The sequence below is a fragment of the Amblyomma americanum genome, chromosome 1, assembly GCF_052857255.1.
Source record: "Amblyomma americanum isolate KBUSLIRL-KWMA chromosome 1, ASM5285725v1, whole genome shotgun sequence".
Classification (NCBI taxonomy): domain Eukaryota; kingdom Metazoa; phylum Arthropoda; class Arachnida; order Ixodida; family Ixodidae; genus Amblyomma; species Amblyomma americanum.
In genome coordinates, this window is record NC_135497.1 from 4859744 (window position 1) to 4881317 (window position 21574).

At 48.5% G+C, this 21574-nt stretch overlaps 1 pseudogene across 1 annotated transcript; it reads left to right on the top strand.

Annotated features, from left to right (window-relative positions):
• Window positions 1-1850: 1850 nt before the first annotated feature.
• Window positions 1851-7145, top strand: LOC144114328 (uncharacterized; annotated as a pseudogene). Its single transcript, XR_013311019.1, has 2 exons — window positions 1851-1919; window positions 4917-7145. The product of XR_013311019.1 is annotated as an uncharacterized LOC144114328 (transcript).
• The last annotated feature ends 14429 nt before the right edge of the window (window positions 7146-21574 follow it).

Consider the following 21574-nt stretch of genomic DNA (forward strand, 5'->3'; position numbering starts at 1 on the left):
CCTCGTGAACAGAGACTGTCCGACTAACGCGAGATGCCATCTACTGGGAAACAAAGGGAGGTTTATCGCAAAATTACAAAAAAACGAGCCCGATTTCACATAGGCCCAGAGCAGCCTTCAGTGACACCACCATATTGAATCCTTTCAGGCCCTCCCTCTAGGTAGTGAAAATCACCAGTACACTGCAGCATGCACGCAGGCGGTGATATTTTTTGTAGCGAGAGCTACACTTTCCATTTCGCGGTGGCTGGGAGAGACCAGTAGTGCGCATGCGCCGTTACAATGGAAACCGGAGATTAGCAGCAGGTGCGGCGTGCGCTCTACCGTCGGAACAAAGCGCGGCGCGCGCATCATCGCCGCCTCGCCTCACGCCCCTGCCACCCGAACTGCGCGTCGCATGCACAGCATTGCGTATAAAAGGCGGAGATGTAAAGGGCGGCCGTATCACAACGTGTGGCATGTATGTCCAGAAGGAGAGTCCGGCCGTTGCTTAGCGGCGGTATAGAAAAAGGGAAGATTAACTCTTCTGATCTTGACGTCGCAGCCTGGCCTGCTCAACAAAGAGAGAAAGAGGGTAAGAACGCGAAGAGTGCAGCGGAGACGCCCGAACAGAGAGAGGAACGGCTTGTCAAACGGAGATGCCAACTGCCGAGCGTAACAGACGGCGCATAGCCGCCGAGATGCAGCCCACTGTCTCTCAATGCTAACAATACAGGGACCACAACAAGCTCAGCCAAGGAAACGTACCTCTCGCCACGTGTATCCTGGCGTAGCCGAGCTAAGCCACTGCCAATTTTTTTTTAAAACGATAGCCGTATCCGCTGCACCTTTACAAGCACGCGCCGTAAGACAGCTTGCGCCGGGGATGTGTGAGGAGGAACGCAGCCATCGCTACGAATGGCGAGGGGAGAGGAACGCCAGCTGCGCGCTAACCAGGCCAGTCACAGTCATAGATACGGTCGGTGAGAGGAAGCACCAGCTGCTGGCCGAGCGGACGAGGGGAAGCACAGTCAAAGCTACTGAGACAAAGGCACAATGTAGATAACCACGATTAGTGTCGGCTTTGTCGGTAGTGGGCGAAGAGTGCAGCGAATCCCTTGACATTGTGGACGCGGGTCTCCCGAAAAAAGCATACGACTCCGCGAATGTTCCACATATGGCGAGCTAGAGACAGTAGAGCATGTTTTAGTGGTGTGCCCAGCATATGCACGAGAAAGACTCATGCTAGCATCTATTTGAAGTCTTTGGACACTAGGCCCCTCTCAGAGGCTTCCATCCTCGGCGCTTCGCCGGATAGTTCGAAAACTCTACAGGCAACGCGAACGCTGGGATGCTTTTTAAGCGACACAGGCATTGACTCCCGTTTGTAATGTTAGAATGTGTGCCTTGTCTTTTTTCTTCTGCCTCCTCCCATCATCATCATTCCCCATCGTGACCTTCTTTTTTCTAGTCTTCCCGTTCCACAGTGCCAAGTAGCAGGTCAGTTATACATTTTTCCGGCCGACCTATCTAATTTTCCCGTCAGTAAACCCTCTCTCTCTCTCTCTCTGTGCAGCGGGGTCTCCCTAAAAAATGCCGTGATTGTCGCAAGTGTCAAATGTGTCACAGAAGGAGGTGTTCTGTACTTATACGACCGGACTGGAGGAGAGATTCGGTGAGGCTTGCTTAATTCGCGTCTATACTGGCCACGTAACCTCGTCTAATCGCGGTGATTATGAGTGCCCGGAAGCGTTTTTTTTCTTTCTGTGTCTACTTTTCTTTCTTTTTTTCGCACACATCACATCCGAGCGCTGGTTGTGAAAAAAAATGACGCGTTAACTCGCGCGGGTGCTCCACGAGCTATTTGGAAGCGCGCGCATCCCGAGCTGCTGTTGGCCGACCCTCAGCCGAAGGAGTTCATCTCTGCGATGCTGAAACAGGTGAGTTCCCCGTCTTTCGCTGCCATATCTTCGTCTGTCCGTCGACTGAGATGGCCGGCGCCGTGGCTCAGAGCTTGGTCCAACAGAAAGAGCGCGCCCCTTCAACCTGTTCACTATACCAGGGGCGGCGAGCGCTTTCCATGGAGGCCAAAGACTTTCGTGCGCTAGTTAAAGAACCTCAAGGAGTGTAAAATAAAGGGGAGCCCTCCGCAAGGGTGCTTTTTTTGGTCATCCGCCGCGGCTCACTGGTTAGAGTGCTCGGTTACTGAGCCGGAGTTCCCGGCTTCGGATTCGTCCGCGGCGTCCGCGCTTCGATGTAGGCGAAACGGTAAAGGCGCCCTTGTGCTGTGCGATGTCAGTGCACGTTAAATATCCCCAGCTGGTCCAAATCATTCCACAGCCCTCCACAACGGACCTCTTTCTCTCTTTTTTGTTTCACTCCCTGGCTACGCTTGGATGGAGGAGAAAAGCTAAAGGCGCCCTTGTGCTGTTCGATGTCAGTGCACGTTAAAGATCCCCAGGTGTTCGAAATTATTCTGGAGCCTTCCACTACGGACCTCTTTCTTTCTTCTTTCACTCCCTGGCTGCGCTTCGATGGAGGAGAAACGCTAAAGGCGTCTTTGGGCTGTTCGATGTCAGTGCACGGTAAAGGTCCCCAGGTGTTCGAAATTATTCCGGAGCCCTCCACAACGGACCTCTTTCTCTCTTTCTTCTTTAATTCCCTGGCTGCGCTTCGATGGAGGAGAAACGCTATAGGCGCCCTTGTGCTGTTCGACGTCAGTGCATGTTAAAGATCCCCAGGTGTTCAAAATTATTCTGGAGCCCTCCACTACGGACCTCTTTCTCTCTTTCTTCTTTCACTTCCTTCCCTCATGGCGTCAGTAGCAGACGCCACTTTACCTCCTCGCTTTTGTCGAGCTTCGCGTCTGGTGGCAGATAGATTCTCCTTTCCAGTTTAAACTAATTGGTGTAGTCGGGAAAGGATATAAATTCGTATGTCGTAGTCGTGAAAGGATATAAATCTATATATCGTGAAATTTCGGGACTCAACCCGGCTCACTGTTCGGCTGACATAAACACGAGCGATACTGTGAGCCAACTGGTTTCCCCTGTTCCCTTAGTGTACCGGCACCCAGAATAATTGCACCTCACTTTGGTTCTTTCTCGATGTCTTAGGATTCGTTTTGTCTCCTTGGAAAACCTATCCCGCGCGAAATTGTTTACAGCGACCTTGGAGTCCTTTAGCTGCCTCCTCCGTAGTTCCTGAGTTCTTCGTTTTGACCGAACCGGCAGTTAATGTTTTACCCAAGTCGTTGACGCCCACGGCCACAAAGGTGTCGCCTCTTTCGTATTGCGCCGCATCTGCATAGGTTGTGTATTCCGAGCCTTCTAGCTTGGCTTCAAGGACCTTTGGTTTTGCTCTCCTCTTGCCTTTGTGATAAGCAGGGTGCATGTTTTTTGGAATAGGTTTAAAAGTCACTAACTTTCTCACTTCGGTTAGTAACTTTGCCCGCGCGTTTCTGTCCGGGATTCTGTCATGTAGTCTTACGTTGCTCATGATCTTCCACCCCACGGGTGTGGTTGCGAGCATCCTTATTTGTGCAAATCTATGTAACTCGCATAGTCCCGTAATGGTGTTGTAGACCCTCAGTTTAAGCAGTCTTTCTGCCGGGGTGCATTGGGGCAGTCCCATGCCTGCTTTACCTGCCGTCCTTATGATCCCCTCTATTTTAGATAGCCGGATACGATACCATTCTATGGACCTGCAAAAAGGCGCCGCCACCTACATACTTAGCACAAGTCCCACCTCTATAGCGGTGGGAGGATATAATGGCCAGCTCAGATCCGTTCACGCAATCCTGGCCACTGAGTGGGCTCACAAGGTGGCCAAGAGCCAGGCCCACTGAAGTTTAGTGCTAACAATAAATGTTTTCCCGTCCAATACAACCCCTCATGGCGCAGTTCGGGACAGTTACTGCACCATTTCCTTTCCACAAAAACTGTTTTCAGTTTCATCTCTTCCCCTTCATCCGTTCACTCTCCCCGCCGTTGAGGTGTCCAGCAACAAGCAAGAGTGAGAAAGTTACTGCCCCTTATTTTTCTCCATAATGAATTTTTAATCTCCACAAATTATTCGGAGCATAACTGGTGTGATGTGGCAATGATGTGGTTCTTGGGGGAACCCTTCAAGAATTCATACCCATGAAAGAAAAAATAGTTTTAAAATTGGTTTTTGAGTAAAGTAAATGGACAGTAATTGTCTCACATCTCTGTGGACATTCGAGCCTCGTTTTTCCTGCATCGAAACGTCGCCGCCGCGACCGGGCTCCAACCCGGGAACACCGGCTCAGTAGCCGAGCGCTCTAGCCAGTTTCTTAAAACTAGTTTTCAGAAAAGGAAAGGCATCGCTTTCCAAGGACGCCTCAACCACGCCCTAAAGGAACGGATTACGAAGGGAGTGAAATAAGAGAGAAAGAGTAAGCAATAAAGAAAAGGCTGGAGTAGTGAGCTGAAGAAAGTAAAGATCAGCGTTTATCGAACCGTAGCAACCAAACCTCTAACTTGCCCTAATAGATGCTGTCACTTCGCGTTTGTAGCTTACATTTCGCTGCAAGAAGTATCGAGGTGGAGCAAAGGTATTTCATTCATTGACGTTCAGATCGCGTCAGTAAGGTCCAAGTTTGTACTCAGTTTAAAATCAGGCAGCCAACTTTCACCGTAATGCACAACGCCATGCTCGACAAGGCCGTCACAACGCCAGTGTAATTCCACTGAAGGACAGAAGTCTGTCTCACTAACATCTAATTAGCGATGTTTGCGAGAGCCGCAGTCACACTTGATCAGCAAACGCTAATTTCGCCTCTCTATCTGCACCTACGCCACTGCGAGCTGCGTCTGCTGTTCTTGCTCTTATCTTTGTAAAGTTGACATAACATCTTTGAACCTTTACTACAGTTTAGTTATAACGCGTATATATATTTATTCTTTCTTTTGCAGTCTTTAAGCGGAAACCAATCCTGCGCTGAAATCCCCAAATTGAATCGAAGCAGAAGAGCACTCCGCTAAACGTGCCATGACGACTGCAAAGCCATCTGTGTCAGAAAAACGCACGCTATTAACCCTGCCCTGCCCCAGAAGTGAAGCGGCACCAGTGTGTCAGCTGGTTCGTCGTGTCGCCGAGTATAACAAGATTCTCTGGAACGTAGGCCTTGAGATAAGAGAGGAAAATGGCCTGGGGGAATTGGGCATCGCTATTGCCCCGAAGGCCCTGCTCATGAACCCTTGGGAAGTCCCAAGGATTGACTGTGAAACCCTCGCCAGGATTCTGCTGCGCAACGTCCTCGCCCATCATCGCTACATTGCGGCTGTAGAGATAACTTTCTTTGTAGCGAGGAGCCCTGTCCTCCTCAGCATTCTTCAAGACAAGTACAGCGTCAGGAAGCTGACCATCTCAGATGTAACGTGCTGTGAAACGAAAGTCTTTGAAGCCCTGGAGAAGCTTGCCAACCCCACAGACCAAAATTATGCAGACGAAGGGGAAAATACTTCTGCTTCTCTGTCAGACTGCCACTGTTTGTAATCCCTAAGGAGCAGGGCAGCATCACCCTTACTTCGCTGGATGTCGCCGATCTTGAATTAAGCACCGACTGCGCACGACAGTTGATAGACATACTCTTGCAGAATAACACCATAAGTGACTTAACCGTCAGCTCCTGCGTGTTCACTTATGACTGCGTCGACCTCCTTCATGGCTTCGTCCTCTACCTGCAGAAACACCGCTCGCCACTCAAGAAGCTGACAGTGCGAACACCCGAGGTTAGCAAGCGTGCACTGGAGACTCTGGTCAAGGCCATTGCACCGAGGACGACGCTAGAAAAGTTAGTCATCGATATAGATATCTACGATGTCGAAGAGAAAGCCCTCTTTGCCGAAGTAATCGCCCGGAACCGCAATCTGCGTAAGCTAAGTGTTACGTGGCCGAGAAACTGCGTCGTGTCCGTCAACAGCTGCGGCTTCGAACTTCTCGCCGGAGACGCAGCCACAATGATCGAGCCGTGGCTGTTAGCCCTGCCAGAAAACGCTACACTTTTGACGCTGAACGTAGACCTCTTGGGTTTCTCAGCGGAGGAGTGCGGCGCGTTCTTTCGCGCCCTGGCACTCAACAAAGCCCTCCAAAACGTCAACATAAACCATCTTCCAGCATGCGCTGACCTCAAGCAGATATGCCAAATCATTCGTGATTCCCGCTTGCCGAAGGCCATTCACATTGAAGATCACCCCCTGAGCATCGGTAGCCTTCCCATGCTTCCCGAATTCCCGAAGTGACGCCCCTCACGGTCAGCTCTTTGCACCTCGAAAATTCGGAGATCTTGCGCAGAACCTTCGAAATCCTCGTCTCCTCCAATCATGTCACTTCACTTCGCGTGTGCGTGCAGAACTGCTTCCTTGATAAGATCCAAGCTGCCATGGCAGCCTATATAATGGAAGCACGCACACTGAAGGACTTAAAAGTGCACTCCTACGTCAATGAACCCGAACTCGAAGACCAGCAGCATGACCCTGACGCCGGAAAGCTTCTCGTGAACGCGCTGGCATCCAACCTCAGCCTCACCCGAATCACAGTCAGAGAGCTGCCTCTAATCGAAGACAACTGTGAGGTCCTCGCGAACGGCTTTGCCAACAGTCAAAATCTATCCGAGCTCTCGATCGCGGTGCTCAGCCGCGATAGCTACAATTCCTTTTTGCAGACGCTGGTGTCGGGCATCGAAAGCAATTACCGCATGCTCCGCGTTGGTCTTCCAATTTGCAAAGGCCGTAACACAGAGCTCGTTGTCATTCTCAACATCACGAGGCGCAACGCCAGCCTCGTCACCAGAGCATCCCGCTTCGTGATGGGTGACCACGATCCTTTCAACGCACGCGCGGTCGAGCTCGTCTCGGGACATGAAAGGGTCCTCAGCATCGTTCAAGAAAATGCTGCCGTCGATGCGAGGGAAGCGGCGACGATGTTCAATTGCGCCTTGGGGCTTCGATGTTTGACGGATCTCGACGACTACATGAGACTGGCTGGCGTGGTCAAGCGACGGGTTCAGTGCATCGGCGGACGCGATAGCTCAGTGCAACTGGACGAGCTCAGCTACGAGTGCTGGATTCACATCCGCAAATTCCTGACTGTGGCCGACGTTTTGGGAGCTGACTGCTTGTGAAGCTGTGATCGGACAAAGGTTGGAGGTAAGCTTGCAACGTTGTTCTTTACCTCGTTATTAAGAAGCGAATAACGACTATTTTAATTAGTGAACATTTGTCTCGCTTACATGTGCACCACACTTAACACTGAGGGTTATGCATGAAATTAAGGCCTCGAATAGGGTTATGCCAACGCATGGGTGGTTGTGCGCACTCGAATAACCCTTCCCTCAACAGATTTAAAAATACAGCGTCTGGTGTTTAAAGCAAGGGAAAAACAATTACTGGTCCTTATCGAACCGGTGAACCGTATCAATTGCAGTTTGAAACGGCTGCACACAGGCACACTAGTACGGTGGGCTCATCGGACCTTTAATTCCATGTCACTAATGCTGAAGACAAAGAAAAGGCAAAGTGAACACTTCGCCTAAGCCTTGGGTAATCGTCGACGGCCCTTCCTGGTTTCTTCGATTATGTAAAAGCACTGCTTGTTAAAATTGTGATACCACACTGATGTTCCCCCATTCTCTCGAACAATTTACCTTAGCACACCTCATAGTCGCCTTCATGGATATTTTCTGCGACATTTTGTAATTTGGTAATTTAAATATATCAGCGTAATGTAAATTAAATTTCGGTAAGTGTTATGTATGGCAGCTTACGCTTTGCATTACACGCTGAAGTGTATAACTATACGGATAATGCAAACAGCTTACATCATCAAGAAAATCGAAGGCAGGATGCCGCAGTATTGAGGGTACGGTATAGCTGCTGACGAAAATACAATAGTGGCGTTGTTTTTTTTCTTCGGACATCAGACAAGATCGCAATTTAATCAGTTTTTCTCATCACGAACAAAAGCCAAATTTAACCTCTCAAACGGCTCCAAGTAGTTTTAAAAGCCTAATTAGTTGTTTGTTTTTCCACTCGTTGCTAAGGCTGCGCCCCACCAGATCGTGCCCTCTCTGCTGAGATACAGGTACAGAAGGTCCAGGTACATAACTACGCACCGACGCCCTAGCTCGAAAATATGCCTGCCGAGCAGGGCACACTGACTATACCCTCTCTCAGCCACCTCGTCCGGACATCCCTCACAAGGCACCCTTCTAACGCCCGCTCCGCTCAGCCCATCTTAGCATCCCCTTTAAGGAAACGCACACGCGGCCTCATTCCCCCGCGAAGTTTCCCCTTCCCTCATGACTGCTCGAATTAATCCACACCGGCTGGAGAGGCGGAAATTCGCCAACTGCTATGGACCAGTAGACACAGTCAACAGGGCACTAGATGTCAATCCGGCATCTGTCTTCCCAGCATGCGTCGGGCGTCCATGGTGGATGAAGTGAAAAGGCGCCAGCTTACCCTCAAGGCTCCACTAAGGAACTATTAGGTTGCAAGTACACGGGAGCAGCGGCCGGCGCCGGAGACCGCAGCGCCGCCACTCGGCTGCGAGCCCGCTCCCGCCGCGGCTGGTCCCTTACTTTCGGCGAAGACGCTACACGACATGCGTGCAGCCAGCATAGCCTCCTGACAGGCAGCACTCGTTAATCTGTGCTTGTATAATATTGTAGATAAGCGCAACATTAAAGGAGTATAGACACCTTATTGTGGTGTCATGTTTTCTTCTCTATATTGATGCGGGAGGCACTACTACGCATGAATCACCATGTGATATTCGATTACGCCCGCTAAAAAGTTTATAGTCGACTTTTTTCCGTTGTCCTATTTCGGTTTGAACAGCCGAATGATGGCTGTGACGTCAGAGTGTATATTTGTGTCTCGTGCGCCATGAAAAAACGTCCTTAAAATCTTTGCTTCATCGCTTTAATTCACTGCAGTGCTGAATAGAGCCTCCTTCAAGAGCCGGAATGACAACGATTGAGGATGCATCAGATGGATTGAAAACTTTTTTTTTTGTGCGGGAGCGGGCAAAGGAAGTGGCGCAGTACCTGTCGATTTGTTTATTTGTTTATTGTAATACCCACAGCGCCACAAGTGACATTACAGTGGGGGGAATAACACATCATACAAACGAAAAGAAAGGTAACAAAGTGCAGCACGTACAATGCAACCATGATGAAACAGTGATACAGCCTAAAAACAGCATTCACAGAGAAGAGAATAAATCACCTGACGTAATTAATACCACCTCTTCAGAGAGCCGGTTCCAATCTCTTATAGACCTAGGGAAAAAATCATATTTGTACATCTCTGATTTATAGTTAATTTCCTTAACTTTTAATCGATGGTCACGACGTAGCGAAATATAGGTTGGTGAATGGATGTACAGGTCACGGTTTATGCCAGTATTGGAATAGTAAATACTATAAAAAAAATGTTAACCTCAAACAATATCTACGTTTTTCAAGCGTCTTCCATCCCATCTCGTTCGACACCTGAACCGTGCATTAAGGGAAGGAATAAATGAGGGAGTGAAAGAAGAAAGGAAGGAGGTGCCCTAGTCTCCGGAATAATTTGGACCACCTGGGGATGTTTAACGTGCACCGACATCACACAGCACAAGGGCGCCTTTTGCGTTTCGTCTCTATCGAAACGCTCCCACATCGGTGGAGTTCGAAACCGGGTACTCCGGTGCAGTAGCTGAGCGCCCTAAACACTGAGCCGTCGCGACTGGTTATATCGGAAACTTTTTTGTGTCTCACATGACTAGCGTAGTACAATTTGATGTCACAGTCCTCATTCGATTGTTGAAGTCGAAGCGGCACGCAAAAGAAATGAGAGTATAAATTGTTTAGCTGTTGTACGTGATTACATGTGGTAATCCGTGTATAATAATGACTTAAGCATCTTTACAAATAATAAAATGCGCAACGAAAATTTAAGTATCTCTACTGAGGATTTAAAATTCTTCGTAGACAAAGTCAGCTGCGTACGTCAGAAAGTTCTAGTGCCATTGGGCTTATCGCCATCAACACTATCACCAGCGCAGATTTATGAGTCACGAGGAAGAAGATTCGTTGTCTGGTGGTCTTTTGGGAAGGCAGGCGCCCTTAGCCATTCAACGACGAAGCATTGCTACTGACTATATGTCAGAAAGCGAAGAAGAACCTATGTACGCCGAGCCGCAGCCGTGCGTACTGACGCCGGCTGACAAGACCCGCTGGACCGAGAGCGAAGCGTACACGGAGTATGTCGGCTTCGTCCTCGCCCTCAACGAGCGTGTCAAGGGCAAGAAGCTGACCGATACCTTTATCGTATCAGATTTCACTTCGGATCTGCTGTCGGTGCTGGGTTCAAGAAACGCCTCCAGTCAGCCAATTAGCAGTGGCTTAGCTCGAATATGCCAAGATATACGTAGCGTGAGCTACGCTGAGCCCCTGACCATTAATTGCCGCTGAGAAGCAATTTCGCTATCCTTATTCATGATTAAATAATTTTTAGGCGCAAAAATGGACAAGACGCATAGGGTAGGTGACAGGACGAAGCGCCGACTTCCAATTGATTTTATTGCATGCGTGTCCTGTCACATATCCTATGTGTCTTGTCCTTTTTTGCGCCTAAAAACTATTTAAATATGAACCAAAACCAACTAGCCCAGCAGCAAGTGCTCTTAGACCATATTTCTAGTACAGTGGGCTCTTCCTTTTGTGTGTCATCTCCACGTTTCATTGATGATTGTATCACATGTGTCGTCGCCAACACCTGTCGTGCAAGGACAGTCGCCTTTTGCATCAAGAACGGCTTGGTCCCCGTTGAAGTAAGTGCGCTATTTCGCCCTGTGCTTCCTTCATGGGGTCACGTAAAGCGAATTAGCAAGATCCCCAGGTCGGAGTTTTCGCGCCAGAATCGCCTTTTTTATGACCTTCTGTGTGCAGCCTGCTTCGCACAAAGTCCTGCATGTGTAGCTGAGACCGCTTTTCGATCCATCACCAAGTTGGCAGTCAAGGATGACTGAGCAACAGTGGACGTGCATGCTCAACTGTTTGCTGAGGGAAGAAAGGACAGGAAGATGAAAGGTGGAGAAGGATTGGTGATAATGGGTGATGTACATCTGCCAGAGAAGATGAAATCTGTTTTGGAAAAAGGACCGAAGTACGCAGTGGAGCCAAAAGTGCCGTCTCAAAATCTATTAGCCATCAACCGACAAATTGCAAGAAAAGCCACAGCAGAGGTGCGAGAAAAATGCCTGCTGGAAGGCGTTGAATCCCTTCTAAAGTCGGGTATTCCGGACACCACAAGAAACAAGGGAATGTCGACGGAAGCCATTGTGTCGTACTGCAGAAGAAATCAACTGCGTCTACTACAAGCTGATAAGGAGGGCGGATTTGTAGTTATCTCGGACGATGACTACTCAGCGAGAGTAACTCAAGTGGTTAGAAAGAATTTCGTTCCAATATCTAAAAAATCTACAAAAGTGAAATCGGCCGCGATGGCCTTGTGTGATGGTCTGGGGTTGAGCACCCTTAACAACCAGTTTAGAGATAGCAAAAAGAGCGCGCTCAAAGTTTTCTTTTCTGTCAAAACTCACAAGCAAATCATGCCGTTTAGAACTATTGTAACCGAAAAAGGCACGTGGCAGAAAAATCTTAGCATGTATTTGACTAAGCACCTGCCCAAGCTGCATGTAAATGATCCTTTTTTGACAAAACGGTCAAATGATATTTGTGAATTTTTTGAACCCAACCTTGATGTTGGGAGTGCTTTTTCAGTGGATGTTGTAGATTTGTTCTATTCAGTCCCTCATGGCCCCTTGTTCTCCGCTGTTAGGGATGTATTGAGGAAAATGACCCGATTTCTTTTCAGAACTCAGCCGGTATTTCCATAGATGACTTTTTAACCTTATTACAGTTTTACCTGGAATCTACTTTTATCACTTTTGACCAGCAGTTTTTTCTGCAGAAATCAGGCATATGCATTGGGTCCTGTGTGGCACCGGTGCTATGTCACATCTTTTTATCTCATACTGACCAAGCTCTGGAGCAAGTTTTACCCATTGACAAGGTTTTTAAGTATTTAGGTATGTTGATGATTTTATGATTCTTTTAACTAAAGAAGGTCTTTACAACCTTAAGAAAACGGTGGACAGTGTTTTATCTGCCTTTAGATAGCATGGAAAAGGTCTGGAGTTCACACACGAACTACCTGCTCATGATTCATTACAGTTTTTAGACTTGAAAATTGAGTTCTGTGGTGATCGGGTCTGTTGGTCTTACTTTCCACGTGCAAAGAAGCAGCTGCTACCTTTTGACTCCTGCCATTCCAAACTTGTTAAACGCGGGATTGCTTCGCTTTGTCTTGAATCCGCTCTCAAAAAGTCATGCCCTCACAAAATGCGGGACAGTTTTTATAACCAATTGGCTAGGCTTTTTGCAGCCGGGTTCCCCCGTTCGCTCGTGACGGCGGTGGTTGAATGTCTCCTAAACAAGACAAAGAATGGTACTGGTAGAGCTAGGCCAGAGGTCCCTCGAGAAGAGGTAAGACCAGTGGTGGTGTCATACGTGCATCGTGTGGCCCATAATTTGAAAAAAGTTGCCAGCCGCCATGCAGTACGGTTCGCCTTTTCGGCACCGAGAAAGCTAGGTGGCCTTTGCTCCCGTACTGATAAAGAGAACAGCAAGGAACGAGGCTGCGGAACAAAGCACAGGAGACCGTTCGTAAAATGTGCTGAAGGGGTGGTCTACGAAATCCCCCTGTCTTGCGGGCACTCCTACATAGGCCAGACTGGCAGGTGCCTGAATGAGCGAACGAGGGAACATGAGAGAAACGTAGAGCAGAAAAAGTAAGGCACACATCTAACTAAGCACATTAGTAAGTGCCCGTCCCGCAAATGTGAGCCTTGCTTCACTGATGTGCGCATTCTGGGCAAAAGCTGGAATACTAATACTAGGGAGTTGATAGAAGCGTTTTTTATCAAAAAGAAAGGCGACCTGTGCGTAAGTGACACATCGATAGTATTGTACGACTGTGAAAAGAAATTCCTGGAGTGTGCCTTATCAAGTCGTTCTTGAGCTTTAGGTGACCCATCTCCACATGTGACGACAAGCTATTTAAGTACGTTTCACGCATGCAATAAAATCAGTTGGAAGTTGGCGCTTCGTCCTGTCACCTACCCTATGTGTCTTGTCCTTTTTTGCGCCTAAAAACTATTTAATTATGAACTAAAACCAACTAGCCCAGCAGCAAGTGCTCTTAGACCTTATTCATGACTTTACCACACGGGCAAACGCCCTGCTATATGTACACTCCCACTGACACCTCTGCGCATGCGCACAAAATGAGAGGCGCTATCAAGCGGCTCCGGCGCAGCGTCAGAGGGCTACTGTGCAACGGAGGCGCACAGCTGGGCTCGCGCCGGTGCCAGTGCCTCTGCATCGGCTATTGCGGGCGAGGCGCGCGCGGTGGCGGCTCCGGCGCGCCAGCTGTGCGCCGTGTGACGTCACTGCTCCTCGCGCATGCGCAGCACGGCTCTCCAGGAACCACGCGAAACTGCTTAACCTCGGCCAGTGTAGCTAACGCTACAAAATTCAAAGCCGGAAACACAAATGCCATCTTCAGAACCCCCTTGTTAAAAAAAAACTGTAATGAGCAGAAAAAACAATTAGACAAAATGCAAATATGACATTCAAGAAAACAGTGCCTTCATGTACTATTTCGTGGCTTTTTTTAGTGATTCTGCCTTTGTAAACGCCATCGACGGAACAACTTATAGAGATCGTATCGAAACAAAGTGGCAACAAACGAGAAGTGGCAGCTTGTTCTACAATGCCAGCGGCACCATTTCTTCCACGCACCCTCGCAACGCGTCAAGAGCAGTGCTGGCCGAGCAATTCCGCCAGAACGCGGCTTTCTTAGAGATGTAGCGCACTTAGTGCTTCCACATTGGTTGCGCCGCGGTCAGCCCTGCAACGAGCTCATAAATGTCGTAGCATTTCAGGGATATTAAGCGGATTGATTTGGGCAGCAATTTTTTCCTTATAGAAAATAAACAATGATCGGATAATTTGAGCTCTTAGTTTTAGCAGGTACTTATGATTCCTCATGAAGCTTTTCATAAGTATTTTAACAGTTCATAAAATGGGCGTTCCTGAACCAAGCCATTCTAAGCGTGATTTCACTACAGCACCAGACAGAGCTGACGGCCGCTAGGGAAGACTAGCGGTGGCGCTCACCACGGCAGATATTTCACAAGTGCCTCTCTCTGAACCCGACCCCGAATCTCTCTTAATGCCGCCTGTTTTCTAGGCGCTCTCGCTGGCAAACGCGTATGTGAAGCTCTTGCTGCTGCATTCTGGTGGTTATGTTCAGTTCATCAACAGAGCGATATAGCACCCAGGAGACATACCAGCGTAGAAGTATAGCAGTTTAACGTACAGCCCCCGTCAAAAGTATACAGCCCAAAGCGTTTGCTTGCGAGGCCTGCAGCGTGCTTAATTATACATCCGCAGCGGCCGTAACATCTCGAAAGAGGAATGGCTTCATGCTCTCAATCCTCCCAAGCTTTGGACTGCTAAATGTTCTAGGGAGCCGCGATAAGCAGCTTAGAAGCAAACTTTTTGGTATGTACATTTTTGACGAAGGCTGTATGCCTGCTGCGCACGCGCAGTAGTCCTATCCGGCCACGCATTTGCAACCGTGCATGCGAAGTTATCAGTTATAGAATGCTCAGTTATTTGTACAGCAGACACAATTTACGTCAGAACTGAAAGATCGGATCAATGCAAATGAAGTTAGGACACACACATCCCTGTGTGCCAACAGACGAAGTCAATGTGATCACGGGAATTTCCAGATACGCAATCTAATGGTAAACACGTTACGGAGGATTCTATTGTTATGGTGGTGTCTACTGTCCCAGGGGGTACAATGCTACTTAGCAACCATGCACGCAGTAAACATTACACCAATCTTGTTACATGTTACATTACATGACACAGCAACAAGCTGATCCCTTGGTGTGCCTCAGAACCTGCATTTCTTATCCTGGTGGCACTCGGATGCTGTGCCCCCCCCCCCCCGCCCAAAGCGAAGGGAAGAGGGGGGTCAGGAACCTCTGCCCCCTCCCCCCACCCCGATTTACGCCACATCTGCAGGATCAGCAGTGCTCTGGTCAGTGGCTTGAAGATTTACACATCGATGTGCCGCGCCTAAATTAAAATCCTCCTAGATGAAAGAGTCATTTTCGAGCAAGCGAACATGGCAGTCTGGATTCGCAATTAAAAAAAAAATGTGAAAGAAAGGGGTGTACCATTCGCTGAAAAATATCTGTGAATGGTGTCAAGCATAGGCATTGCCATGAAACATAAGAGAAAGAGCAAGGTTGCTTCACGATCTTTTCGAGACTGTATCTTTGTGGCAATCGTCGAACCCTTGTGAACGAAGTCCAAAATCTGAAAATCTGAATCACTTGAATACTTTCTCCTTTGCTTCCGCAGGTTTTCTTCTCGGAGAAGAACTTATTTGGCGATCCCCTCGCTCGATCAGGGCTTCATCCTTGTATTCATGTCCTCCTCTCCTTTGGTGGAAACGTCCTGCAGGAGTCACGTTCTGAAACCAGTGTGCGTACCTGTACATTATTAAATCATTGCGTAATGTAGGTTCATTTGTTCGTTATGCATTTCTATATTGAACTATTTTTGAGTCCAAAAACGTTTACCGATGCTTACCTAACAGAAGTGAGTAAACATATACCTCCTGTTTGAGTTTATCATCATCATCAGCCTGAATACGCCCACTTCAGCAGGGCAAAGGCGTGGCGCTCCATGTCTCTCCAATTAACCCTGTTATATGCCAGCTTTGCCCACCGTATTCCACAAACGTTTTAATATCGTCCGCCCAACTAACTTTCAGCCGCCCCCTGCTACAATTGCCTTCTCTTGGCATCCACTCCGTTAACCTTAAGGACCAGCGGTTATCTTGCCTTCGCATTACATGCCTTGTCAAAGCCCATTTCTTCCTCTTGATTTCGATTAGTATGTCATTAACCCGCGTTTGTTCCCTCGCCCACTCCGCCGCTTCTGGTTTCTTACCGTCACACCAACATATTTCTTTCCATAGTTAATTTACCCCGCAAATTTTCCACCGCCGGTATGTGCCATTCCAACAGAGGCCAACAACAACAATGAAGAATAGGAAAGAGGCTGAGTGGGTGTGCGAGCGGCGCTAAGCGACGAGTGCCAGAGAAAGTGCATAAGACTCTAGTGCCCCCCTCCCTGCCGTCATCTGCTCAAAATTCGCTGCCGTATGTAGCCGTACCATCTGGACTTAAGGAACACAAGCATGGGCGTGCCACTCATGACCGACATGTGTCAGGGAGGGTCGTCACATGCTTCCACGCCTTGTATGGAAGTGGGTGTCACTGAAAGCCTGGGTGCGCTACAGACTGGCTTCGGCGGAAATTACGAGGACTGCGATGAAGGGCGTGGTCTTGTCCCGAAAGCAGTCATCTTCTGCACGCAGACTCGTCAGGAGGGGTTGTCTGGAGCTGACAGCAAGAAGGAGGTTGCGTTGTGGGCTCTGCAGAAGCGCTGCTGTATGGTCCGGGATGAAAGGAGTAATCGCACCGAAGGATGCTCTGGTAACATGGTGCGCCTGGGCGGAAAGATGTCCATGCATTTGGACGGGGCCGTCACGCCAATAGTCCTGGCATCCGCCATCGCCTTCGTGGTGAGTTCATTCTGGCATGGAAAGCGCACCACTATTACCAAATCGCGTTAACACATGTGGACGCTACGCTAGATTATGACGCAGTGGAATTAAGTGCTTCACCGCCTTGATATCCTGATAGGAGTACACACGGTCTTTTAGTGCAGTGTTCTCACTTTTTCATCTTTGACTTTGATTAACTATTTCGCCTTTAGTTTCTGGCCTATCAATGCGACCTAAAGTGTACACGTATACCATGAACCCTTGTGTGTGTCATGTTGTTCGCAACCTTAGACTTGCCGCTCCCCTAGCTGCGTCACCAATACCGTGTTCAAATTTCTGTAATTTATATCCTTCTCATCTGAAAAAAAAGACTGCAAAAGTGAGAAAAAATACACCACAAAGAAGGCTTCTCTGAAGATATCGAAGAAGCCTTGAGTAAAGATACCGAATTGTTTGCCCTAGTCAACACACTGACGTGGCTAGAAGATCGCGCAGCCTAGCAGCAAAGAATTTTTTTCTTGCATATCTTGTCCGCAAATATAATCTGGTTCAATCTTAGGTTTGCTGTGGTTCATTTTTACTCATTCACGTCTTAGAAGGCGCCTGTGTTTCACAGAATAAGAGCCACGTACGACGACGATTTGTAATTCTAGCATGCAAGCTAAATATTCTGTGGTTTAGGTGACACTTAGGTATGGTGAGTTTCTGCCTTGCAGTTGTTCTCATTGAACTCTACGCAGTCCGTCACATTCTGTTAGGATTTCCACTCAGAACATCGGTTTCGTTTGACGCCCTGCATGTATCCTCATTGGGAACTTCAGTTCCCTGGAACAGCGCTGCACATCTGCCACGCCTATTGCGACTTCTACAGGGCCTGCCTCTTCTGGTATTCCTGGGCGTGATGATGCGCCACCGGCAGTCCGCCTTACCGCTGCTCACCGACCTTAAGGTGCCAGCACTGATTGTGATCGAGTCTTTAATCTTCGCTGGCACCGAAGTTGTGCTGCACCTATGTCTCGAGGCGCTACACAAAGGGAGGCACAGTGCATCTTTCGCCGTCTTGGTGCTGACCAGGCTGCTCTACACGGTGTGGCTGGCCGTCTTGTTCAGGGCGAGTGGTCCCCTGCTGGCCTCGGGATTAGCGGTGATAGTTGCAAAACTGGCTCGCATTGCTCTTCTAGACCTAACTTGCATGCAAAGGCTTGAGGAAACACTCGAGCTCTGCCTTGGGGATATGACGCGATAGCGTTAATGAGCCCCTTTAGCGGCTTGGTGTCTTCTTTGCGTATCGCTTCGCAGACGTGGTCATTATGTGCTTTAGATTTATATAAAGCGGGAAGTCCTCATATATCTCTCCTGGCACATAGTTGCAGGAGTTAAGTGAGGCGCAACCTGACATGGCCTGGTAGCTGTTTCACACACAGCCATCTCTCACGACCAGTCATTAATGTAGCTGCCACCTGACAAGTCGAGCACGTTGTGATGACATCACAATGTCTCGTGACGTATGTGGCAAGTGGGGCATCTGCTTTTTCGCTCACAACGCCGACAACGTTCCCGCCGGGTTTAGTGCAGAGCGGAAGCCTTGAATTAAGCGCTTTAAAATAATCTCATTCAAGCGTGCAACGTGTCATATAGCTGCACGGCTACAATTGGATGGCTATTTACAGCAGCTTAGAACTTTTTGCGAGTTGTAAATAATTTTCGCTTTTACGGGTGGTTCCGAACTCTCAACGGCATAAAACGACAGCTTCTAGTTAGGGCTAATAGCTCGTCTTGCATCTGTCTAAATGGTATTGTTAGCTCACGCATCCAAAACTCCTATCTAAAAGACAACACGAACCCACGAGCGATCTTAAATAATTTGCTTCCAAGCTATTTTGACCATAAAAAAGAAAATGAAAGGAAGTGAGCTTGAGAAGTGGACTTGAAAAAGCTTGAAAAGGTCCGTACGACGTCCAGCAACAAGGAAATTAATCGTTACGCCACAGCATGACTGTGCAATGTGTTGTTATCGGTTTTTTATGAAGCCCCCTTTTGTCCTTTTGGCGAGGCTGCTTAAATGAAAGTTTTAGGGTGCCTGATTGCGCACGCCCCCTCGGAAGTGCGGTGTCGTTCTGTGAAGTGGTCAACGCTGCCTCCCAAGCGGCGATGGCCATTGGGCTCCGCACGCTTCATCGCTGCGGGTGGGAGAGACGTGTGCGCGGCGTTCTTGGGCAAAACGCTGAGGGCTGTGTGGCCCTGTTCACGAAACGCTCGCCACATGGCTGAGGATTGTTTGTTTTTCCGAGAGAAGCCAAACGTCTACTGCTCCCTCTGGCAAAAAATCTATCGAGACACAGCCCAAGGCCAGTTGATGTGTTTTGTGCGAGTAATACCATTTCTGCGAGGTTCACAGTTGATTGGCGTGTACATAGCCACTGAGTTTATCGCTTAGTTGTTCTGGGTTTTTGTGTATGTGTGCGTGCACAGCTAGTTTAATTTCTGGATAAGCAATGCTCCGCTTTGAGGTGCCTGTGTTGACGCAAATACAAATTATAGGATGCTTATGTTATGTTTTACACTGCCGATGGTTAATTATATTTTTCTTATCTTAGGCCAAAGGGCCAACTGTGCACAACAAACGTTATCATCATCTTCTCAGCGCGGCATGCCTTTCTTCGCCTCGAACACGACATGGAGTTGCGCTCTGCCCATGTGCTGCCTACGCGTCGGGCTCCATGATGGCGGGCGCCGCAAGGGAACTCGCTAAAGGGGTAACGACGCGGTTGTCTCCACCCTAAGCGGCGGCGCTCCCGGAGACACGACGTCGACAGATCGGAATCCCGCCTCCTGGGCTCTATTCTGGAACCACCGCCATGTACTTTACAAGCCTCTCTCTACCAAATGGGTTGAGAACGTAGGATAGGAAAGAACAAGGGTAGGCTTATCACAGGGACAAGGCGAAATGCGAAGAAGGACCGCAGACTAAGACCGAAGGAAATGGAGACGGACGAATAGCCCCGTATAGTCTATCCACTGTACCCTCTTGCAAATAAGAAAAGGGTTTCATTTCTATGTACGGCCCTGTTGTTCCTTCAAATGCAGACGAATACTGGCGGGTCTACGGTCTCCTTTTGGTCAGTTGTGCCTTCATGTAAGAATGCAGTATAGAACTGAAATGATAATTAATCGCCAACTGGCCCAAAACGTTGCTTTTGAACTTCTTGTCCTGTTACCTGGAAGCTATCCTGGTGAGATTATCTTTACAGAGACTGTTGTGAAATCGCGTTTGCCCTGGGACCTGGCTTTGGAAGTAGCTGAATTTTAAATTATTAAGGAAGGGTTGAACAAAATGTGTGAGCCAATCTGTTTGGAATATCCTGCTGCTTTCTTTTATGCTTAAGTTTTACGGAGAGTCAAATCTCTCAGCAAAACTACTAAGTTTTGCTGAGAGATGAAACCTTTGCGGTCCTCTGAATAAGTGGTGCTCTTTTGGCATTACCTAATGAAGCCATGCTGCGCTGGTTGCTTCTTCAGATGATGCGAGGCAGTTCTGCTATGGCGGTGTTCTTGTACGCGTACGACGGCTACAGCAAGTACCTCGTGTGCCCGCCCCGCACGCTGTCGTACCTGTACGGCTCGGAGACCTGTACACTTCCCACGTGGTGCCGGACGCCGTCGGGTCGGTCGAAGGAAGACATCTTCGAGGCGTGCGCATATCTCTATGAGATGTTGGCCATGTCAGAGCACGCCGAGGTTATCCAGGTACATTACATATATATATGCACCACTGTGGTTGGAGAATGTTTTCTTGCGCAATGCATGCTAGGTTACCGGGTTAGCGAATCTCTGCGCTAACAGCTTAAGCTGCAGACAGTAAAAATTCGGCCTTACGCTAATCTCCTCTTAAGCACAAAGTGAAACTAACGGTGTTTAAGCGAGGACTGAATTCTTTGACGCGCCTACCGACGACCAAATTTTCACTTTCAGTGCTAAGAAATAAAAAATGTCACGGTAGTTCTTGCGCTTGATTAAAACCGAGGTGGCAGGGAACAATTGCTTTTAACTCAAGGAGCATCGGGGAATGCGGATGCTGACATACTGAGCTTCACACACTGCACGCACTGTGTACATATTTGCTTACAAGCTGAGGGTTAATGGTTGCTCTTTTGCGGTATTTGACACGCACACCATGCTTTAAAGGCGGCGTGGTTGTGCTAAGCACAACGATCATTGTTGTTTACACCTTTATAGATCCTAATCGGGAGGCATGATGCTTGTCCAGGCAGGTATAAGACCCACATACCCAGTCATTTTGTGTACCTTAGACAATCAAGTCATTTGCACAATAACGTTCCTGTAACCAATGAACAGAAGAAAGGTGACAGTTCAAAAATATCACGTTGTATGGTCATTGCACCAAGGATCGACAATTTGCATCGGCTTGTGCGCCATCTCTTTTTTGCAGATCCACCACGAGAAGTACGGACCACACATGCGGAACTTCGTGCGTGACAACACTCTCGGGGCCTGCGTATGGGTCTTCGCTTTGAGCTTGGCAGTGCTCGTGATCTTGTGCATGTTAAAGATGATCTGGGGCGAGATCGCCGCTGTGGTCCATCTCTACAAGCGCTACACGGCAGAGCGGCGCAAAGGAGTCACTCGGAACGACGCCTTCCACGCAGTGGCGCTAGCATTGCCTGCTACTGACACGTCACCCATGGAGCCACTCCTTGCTGGTGGGTCTTCTGTTGTAGGATTAATTTGAAAAGGGTCATCTGACATCGAATCTTATCAGATATTCAATTTTTTCGTGCTAGTTCTTTTGTGGGGAAGGGTTAGTGCGAGGGCGATGCTGTATCTCCCTTAGATTCTGTATCTCG